General features: G+C 36.6%; 1 pseudogene; it reads right to left on the bottom strand.

Annotated features, from left to right (window-relative positions):
- Positions 1 to 5,485: 5,485 nt before the first annotated feature.
- Positions 5,486 to 8,725, bottom strand: LOC107684553 (aryl hydrocarbon receptor-like; annotated as a pseudogene).
- Positions 8,726 to 9,086: the final 361 nt, after the last annotated feature.

Raw genomic sequence — 9,086 nt, 5'->3', positions numbered from 1 at the left:
TTTATGCACCAAGAGCTTGTAACACTCCAAAGAGAAAGGAAAAATTTAAATCGCATCATATGACCCCTTTAAGGGAATAAGAGATACGGACTATAAATGTCATTTGTGCCATAAACTATTTTTATCGCTAAAAATCATCCAGTATCCTTGTTATGTTTTAGAATAAATATATCAAAATATCCATAAAAACAAAACTGTTTAAAATAGTTCTAGAGTTGAGCTCATTCTTTTCCACTGGCCAAATAGGTAGTATTTAAATTGTTTTAAACAATCTAAATCAAATTAAATTTATGCAGTTTTGCTGATAAGGTGAACATATTTTAGCTATTTTAGTGGAAACAGATAGGCATATTTATTGCAGTGTAAATACAATTGTCTGACTCGGTAAGCACTGAAGTATTTTAAAAAGGAAATGTGCAAATCTTACCATTTTCTTCAAGTTGTATCCTTCAAATACAGTGGTTTTTTTTCATAATGTTGTGGAGATGCCTTCACACGACATCAACACGTGCAGCTGCGGTTGTACAGTAAGCTATTATCACTGGACCTATTCAAACCGGACAATGGACCGTTCAACCACCAAATCCAGCAGTGTTTGCCATAATATCGAAGTAAGTGTGCATCGTTGCTCATTGTTCTCAATCAAAATATTTTCTCATAACATGATCTGCAGTTTAATTTAAAGATGAATTATTGTGCGCATAGCACTCCTCGCTGGCATTAAAACATAGCATGCCACAGGAAAAGTGATCGAGTGCATCCAATAGGCTATGTCTAAATTCATATAATTTTGGTTTAACTTCTGTGTAATGACTTTATGTAATTTCAGTTATGTAATTTCTCCCTTAATGAGAGTGGAATATTTAATGTAAATGTGTATATCGACATGAAAACTGAGTTTGAAATCATTGTTTACTTCATTACTTTTCTCTCTCCAGGAAAAAAAAAAGTCCGTAAGCATGGGTCAGAGTTTGCGTGCTGGTGCGCAAATTTTCCCATCAAGTTTGTTTTTATAAATCTCACCCTTTGCGTAGGAAGTGGCGTACGCATCTTTCAGGGCAGGTTTTGTGCGTATGCAACGGTTATAAATGAGGCCCCAGGTTGGTATTCAGGGCTTAGCCCTGAAATGGTTCTCTTCCTATTTGAAAGATAGGACCTTCTCAGTCAGTTTAGGGGATTATTCTTCTACTGTTGCCCCACTTATGTGTGGGGCTCCTGAGGGTTCTATTCTGGGACCAATTTTATTTTACTTTTATATGCTCCCTCTTGGTTCTATTTTTGAAAAATTTAGGATTCACTCTCATTTGTATGTGGATGATACTTAAATTTATTTACTGAAACATGGGCATAAACGTGCCGTTCAGTCCCTGCATGAATGTTTGACTGAGGTTAAGTGCTGGTTGGTGAATAACATTGTCCAATTGAATGAGGATAATACAGGGATGATTGTATTTGGTAATAAGGGGTGTGTACTGTAGATATGACTACATATCTATACTATATATACTACATTCTGCCTGGGGTTGTTTCCTGGGGGGGGGACTGTCTAGCGTGAGAAACCTTGGTGTCATTTTTGACTCTGAACTTAAATTTGATGGGCAAATCAATGCTGTTGTTAAAAACATTTATTTTTTATTTTTATCTTAAACCAATATCTAAATTGAAGTCTATCCTCTCTTTTGAAGATATGGAGAAGTTTGTTCATGCCCTTGTTTAATCCCGTTTGGATTACTGTAATGTGTTGTATCTGGGTGAGTCAAGCCTCTTTCTCTCTCGTTTGCAGCTTGTTCAGAACTCAGCTGCCAGACTTTTAATGGGTACTAAGAAGAGAGAGCATATTACTCCTGTGTTAATCAAACTGCATTGGTTACCCATACGATACAGAATTCATTACCAAGTGTTGTTGTATGTTTTTAAGGCTCTGCATGGCCTAGCACCTTACTGATTTTATCAGTCTCTGTCAATCCAGTAGATCTCTCTCAAATAATCAATTGCTCCTTATGGTTCCGCAATCTCGTTTAAAATGTAAAGGTGATCGGGCATTCTCTGTTGCAGCTCCTAGGCTCTGGAATGACCTTCCTCTGTCTGTAAAATCTTCTCCTGCATTGGGTGTACATTATTTCAGTGTGCTTAAAACTTATTTGATCTCTTTAGCATTTTGAAATGCTTTGTATGTGTGTGTCATCCGTTTGCATTGATATTATGTTTCTGTTTCTGTTTTCTCTTTTCTCTTTCTCTGTACAGCACTTTGGTTCCACTTGTGGTGTTGAAAGTGCTCTATAAGTAAAGTAGAGTTGAGTTGAGCTATTTACACTGCTGTACAAAAGTTTAGGGTCAGAACAATATTTTAAAGAAATTAATACTTTTATTCAGGAAGGACACATTTAATTAATCAAAAGTGAAAGTAAATACATTTACAATGTAATGAGAGAGACTCCTATTTTAGGCAAAATACAGTTTATTTGAACCTTATATTCAAAGAATCCTGAAAAATAAACATGTATAATGCTTTCCACAAAAATATTTAGCAGCACAACTGTTTTCAAGATTGATAATAGGAAGAAATGTTTCTTGAGCAACAAATTAGCATATTAGAATGACTTCTGAATGATCATGTGACACTGAAGACTGGAGTAATGACCGCTGAAAATTCAGCTTTGACATCATAGGAATAAGTGACATTTTTTAAATAATTATTTTAAATTGACTTTTTTTTTATCAAAACCAAGTCTTGGTGAGCATAATAGGCATCTTTCAAAATATAATAATAAAAAACAAAAATCAATTAAGTCTTGGTGAGCATAATAGGCATCTTTCAAAATATAATAATAAAAAAAAAATCAATCAAACTGACCCCTTTTTTCAGAAGCATTAATAAACTTCCAAGTCTTGGTCTTTCAAGTTTGGTCATCCATCAAAATATCTCAACTGCTTGTGTAACAATTTAAATGCTTTATGAATACATTCTTGTAGAAAACTAAACATTGTTTGATTTACAGTTTGGTTAAAGTCTATGTCTCCTCGGAAGCTAAACAGCTGAATTCATCTGTTCATAAGTGCTACATGTGTCTGATTGTCTGCAATAGCTTCCCTCAAAAAATAAATGATCAGAAAATGATAAATTATTATACAAATGACAGTCTAGGGAGACCCACACAGGCTCCCGATTACCCTGATTACCCATACTAATATTACAAAATGCTATACTAAAAATACTAAGAAAAAAAACTTTAATTTAATGATTTCAATTATTCAAAAAAAGTGAAGGGAAGAAAAGCACCCACAAAACATTGAAAAATCTTCAGCTCAACTGAAAATACTGTAGACAGGAAGTCACAGCGTCGAGTAAATCACCCAAATAAATCATATACTATATAATATTTGGCCTTTGACTTCATTTTATAGAATAAACAAGCTAGCATGTGAAGAGCTGCAAATTAGATAGCTGTGTTGACCTACTTTCTAAACGTTATTGCATATTTGAAAAAAAAACATGGCTTGTTTGGCATTTGCTGAAGTACACTGTATATATTGCTTTGGGACATGCTTTTGGCAGGCCAATAGATTTGCAAAATCTCATGAGAGACATTTAAAGAGACATTTATCAAAGTACTGTGACAGCACTGTTCATATAAGAGGGAAGCCACTGATGAATGATTCTAATATCTAACTGATACAAACAGGCTGGTTCTTCATTCATCTTAGATGTCATGCTGAGCCACAGGACATTTGTACCTTACTTTGTCCATTTTCACCCAGGTGAAAAAGAAATATATTTAAACATATTTTAAATATCGCAATGCTTAATAATAGTTGACAAACGTTTGTACATTGTAAAAATGTTTTTCAAAATATTGTACTTTTCCAAATATTTGTAATGTGGGGTTTGGGTTTTGTTTCATGTTCATGTCTTTTATTAGTTAGTTTAGTCATGGTCCCTGCTTGTGTCATGCTTCCCTTGCCCTCATGTATTCATGTCATTGGTTCCCTTGTTCATTGTGTCATGTTCTGATTGGTTGTCTTAGTCAAGTGTCTTGTTTCTAGTATACTTTTTAGAAATATATTAAAATGCAATTCAATATATTTTTATTGCACTTCAAATAAGCATGTTGGGAATACAAATGTATTATAAACATACTACTTGAATTTCAAGTATATTTTTAATACATTTAATACTACGTCTTTTTCACCTGGGCAGCCTTTCCTTCACCCCAATTTCTGCTTCCTCCTCCTAATCCTGTCCTCTGCTGGTGCTCTTTTCTGGCCCAGGCCCAGGCCCAGCCCAGAGCATGGTGAACACTGATAGGTATGAACCAAGTGCCACCAAGTTTTTTTGCTCCGTTTCTTCATGATTGTCAGCTGATCAGTCACAAGTGTTCTCCTAAAGACAGATTTGGATAAGATCCGTTGTTGTTCTGACGCTGGTTGGGATGTTGAGTCAAATGTGTTGTATTACTCTCCTTGTGTGGCCTCCATTCTGAAACTGATTAGAGATGATTTTTGTATCATTAGAACAATTTGAATGGATTTAGTATGGCTGTGTAAAAATTAATTAGAATCACCATAATATAAATTCTTAAATCCCAAGATCAATGTTTTCCAGCACAGATTGTACAGCCCCACAGCAAAAGAGTTTACAGTTTGAACTGAATGGGCTGCAAACAATAACATTCAGTGCGACCAATGTAGGCAAATGTATGAACAAATACCTTTTATGAACCTGTTCTTTTTGATTAATCAAATTCATACAGTGCAACCAGTGTAGTCCAAATAAAAAAACAAATTACTCTTTTGAGCTGGTCCTTATAATAAATCTACACATACAATTATATTAATATATAAATTGTTATAACAGTTTTACAAAAGAAACGTTACTTAAAATGTGTTTTAAACTGATATATTGGCTGTATAATAAGTAGCAATTCTACTACATAATGTGGGTCTTATTATTTTAAAATTTTAAATGAATTTGGTCATAATGTACCAAGTTAGACGGTTCCCTGTGTATTTTACAGCATTAGCTGAGAGAACGTTTCTCACATATAAACAGAATGTTCATTGTAACTTAAATATATCCAAATGGATCAGAATTGAATCAAGAGCTTGTGAATCGCAATCTGGAAATGTTTACCGACAACCAGCCCTGATCATTTTGGTGACTGACTATACAACAAGTTTTAATTACAAATATTGATTTCATCACACATCAAATCTCTAAACATCAAAGTACCATAAGACCCACCTAGTAACAACACTCTTCCAAAAGAGGATTTCTGCAGTGATGCCATAGAATAATCATTTTGTGTTCCCCAAAGAACCATTCAGTAAGCAGCTCTTAAAATAACCATTTTTTCTTCGTGTGAAGAACATTTTCAAAAATTAAAGAACCTTTTCCATTATAAAGAAACTTTTGTGCAATGGAAAGCTTCCATTGATGTTAAAGGTTCTTTATGGAACCATAGATGACAATAGAGAACCTTTATGTTTAAGAGTGAAGGTAGGTGACCCTCGCATTTGGTTTGGCTCTTACCTGGCCTATGTAATCTTGTTGATCCAGGCTCAATCCGACACCCACTCCTCTGTTTGGTCCTGAGTGCTTGGTCCTCTCCACATCACCATCCAGGCCACTGAGCAGCTCCTCAAGGTCCTGAGCAGTGAACTCACTCATACCTGTATCACCTGTAGTGATATAAGGTGGAGAGTGCTGCTGGGAGCAGCTGAAAGACACCGTGCTCAAATGGTTCCTGTAGGGGTGCTTCAGAACCAGAGGGGGTGTCTCCAGGTAAAAGCATCCAGGCTGCTGAAGCTCTGGCTGGAAAGGGGGAGGAACCTGCTGAGTGTCGCTGGCCAGAACTTCACTGAGGTTCCCACAAACCTGAGCATTTCTGAGTGTTTTACACTCCAGCGGATGGAGAGGTGGAAGGTACACTCTTAAAAATAAAGGTGCTTCACGATGACATTGAAGAACCTTTTTGTCTAAATGGTTCCATAAAGAACCTTTAACATCTGAAGAAGGTTCTTTGTGGCGAAAGAAGGTTCAGTCATCTGTTGTTCCTGAGGTAATAATGTGAGAGGATCGCATGAATCCTGTAGGAGAAATGCAGACGCTTGCTGTGGAGGTGTGAAGGTCTGCAAAGGCTTCCCGATGAGATCCTTCTCCTTCACATTGTCACCAGACACTGTACAGTCTGTCTTTGTCCTGAGAGAGTGTTGTACATAGGAGAAGATGCCATTTGTGAGGTCTGCCACGTCATTCCAGCCATCAAGGTCAATCCTGAGGAACAGTTCTTCTTGGAGGAACTTCAGATCTTCTGGGCTGATCCCTAAACTCCCCATGAAGTTCAGTATCTCACAGCTGTCGTCTCCTCCAGAACTGATTATTGGCTCTTGTTTGAAAAGAGAACTTTCAGAGACTGAAAGAACAATCTCTTGCTAGTAACTGGAGAAGATCCCACCAAGATCCTCCTTCCCTAAGCCCTGAACCGACAGTGAGCGCTCATCTGCAGGACACACATATATTGACTCATCCTGCTTCAGCATGGAGCCCAGCAAGGAGTCAGGGTCTACAGTTCCGGTGGTTCTAGGTTGGGTACTGTCATTCAGAGCAGTGGTATCAGAAGGTATGGTGTTACCCAGAGATATGGGCAGGTTCATGTCATAAAGAATACCCTCTCCTGTAGTAAAGCTAAAGGGAACCATCATAGCACGCTTTCTCAGGTTCTCCTCAACTTCCTCGTTCCTGTAGAAGACAGAAGGACTCATTACCAAGCAAGACGCCTAAAGAGAAACAATATTGAATGCTATTACCAAATAACAATATTAATACTAGATTTGTAGCAAATAAAAGTGCTTGCAACAAAGCTAAAAAGTTAGAAAAAAAGCGTAGGTTTTTTGTTTTCACGCTTTGCCTTTGCTGACTATAGACTGTCCATAACATTCAAGAAAAAAAATTACTTGGGGCTTAAGCAGACTAAATGATTGGATACGTCCAGCATAAGTCACCAAGTCTGCTGTTTCACTCGAGAATTGAGTAATGACAATTTAACTAAAGTGAATATTTAATAAATTGAAATTTAAAAAATAAACTGCCATATAATTTGATTATCTGGTGAACTTTTCACTGGTAAAGAATGCCAGACTTCTATCATTCACTTAAACCCCACCCCTGCATTCTCACATTCTTCAGCCTCCATTTTTGAGTGTAAGGCACACATTTCAAAATCCAATCAACAATCCATGGATGGAACCAAGTCCCCATCCTACATTTTTTTTTTTTTCCATAATGCATTACTCAGATGTACGTCGAAAGAAAATATCTGTCACTACTTCTGTCTCATCAAAAAAAAAAAAAAAAAAAAAAAAATCTCTCTCTTTATTTATTCCTTCTCTTTCTAGCTTGTACTTATTTGAACAATGTCTAAGAACTTGGTATTACAACCACTTCCTGTGTCTGTTTGCCTCTTTAAGAAGAATCGCTTTATGTATCCCCCAATTGTAAGTCGCTTTGGATAAAAGCGTCTGCTAAATGACTAAATGTAAATGTAAATGTCATCGGAGCATTAAAAATTACGAGGTCAAAAAATTAAATATATGTATGGATGAGTCATTCATATTCACAATAAGATCAATAACAAGTATTTAGCAAATAAATTGGGTGAATTCTAATTTCGTGCTGACTATTATTATAAAAATTACCTGTAATTACTTATTTACTATAAGTACTATCTCATTTACAGGTTGTTCAGTATGAAAGATAAAGAGACAAAATTTTCACAAAGACACAAATAAGAGCATATGTGATGACTCTCTGAAAGGCGATGATGCAATCTGGTTGCCCATTTTTGTAGACAAGTCTGGCGATGGACTGTACCCAAACCCAGAGGTTCTGTTTAGTCAACAGTCTGAAAACAGTCAACCCACTTTCACCCGTCCTCATCACTGCAGGGGAGAGAAATTATTAAATTAATTAGAAAAATGTATGTTTTGAATATGTCTTGGAACAACATGAGTGAGAGTAAACGATTTTTCTTTTTTGGATGAATAGTCACTTTAGGAGCAATACGTTTATTTCCACAACAGTTAGACCTCCACTCTGACAGAAGAAATGTTGAAACCCAGCGGTGGGTGCGAATAAGGTGAGTATACATTTTTTTTTATCCACATTGATTTAAGGGAGTCTTACTCTGTATGTGGTTCTCGGCGCAGTAGAGCATGTCAGCTGCATGGATGAACTGATAGCCTGAGCCGCGGTAACATAGCTCTTCCTCTGTGTAGCCAAGAACAATCTTCCCTCCGTGGAGGAACAAAAAAACACATAGCTTTGAATGCAAGAGATATTTGAGAGCAGAGGAATAGTGCACCATATCAGAAGCCAATTATTGTTTAGAAATTTAGAGTGCTACCCTCAGTCATTTTTAACTTTCACAAATCTACAAGTCAACTGAAACAAACTAAAGTGAAAAACAAACAAAGAATAAAACCAGGAGTTTCTTCACACATGATTGATAGGGGTTTATATTTCTTACTTTGTGTCACACGTGGTGGGCGTGAAATCCAGCTTATGCTTGGTTTTAAAAAAGCAGCTCTTGGTGCGGATCTCCAGTATGGACGGCGGCTGCAGAGGGCAGGCCAGGGCAAACAGAGCCAGCTGAGGAGGGATGGGTTTGCCTTCTGCTGTCCTTTCATTCTGCCCAAACAGGAACTTCAAACACCCCTGAAATTTCATGGCCTATAAAAATACAAGCCATCTATTTATCACATTTGACCCTATGTAAATACATTCCACAGTATTTAGTTCAAATGTATCCATAAATTAGCACAGAAAAGGATTCACATATGCAGATTCCATCTGGGCCTTCTCATGATATAACACCAGGCCTTGCCATCTTAGGATCAATTCCTTTACTCATTGTCGTAAACATACTTTAGATTTAATACTGTCACATGGAATTGATGGTAATGGCATTGAAATTATGCAGCAGAGTGATATCATTTCGGATCATTATCAGCTGCAAACTCAACTCCTTGTTACAAATATGGTAGAACCATCACTTCTAAAACAAAAGACTGCTTTGTAAATTATCTTC

The sequence above is a fragment of the Sinocyclocheilus anshuiensis genome, unplaced genomic scaffold (assembly GCF_001515605.1).
Source record: "Sinocyclocheilus anshuiensis isolate Anshui unplaced genomic scaffold, SAMN03320099.WGS_v1.1 scaffold225, whole genome shotgun sequence".
In the NCBI taxonomy this organism is placed as follows: domain Eukaryota; kingdom Metazoa; phylum Chordata; class Actinopteri; order Cypriniformes; family Cyprinidae; genus Sinocyclocheilus; species Sinocyclocheilus anshuiensis.
Note: the sequence above shows the minus strand (reverse complement) of the source record. Positions and strands in the feature narration are given on the sequence as shown.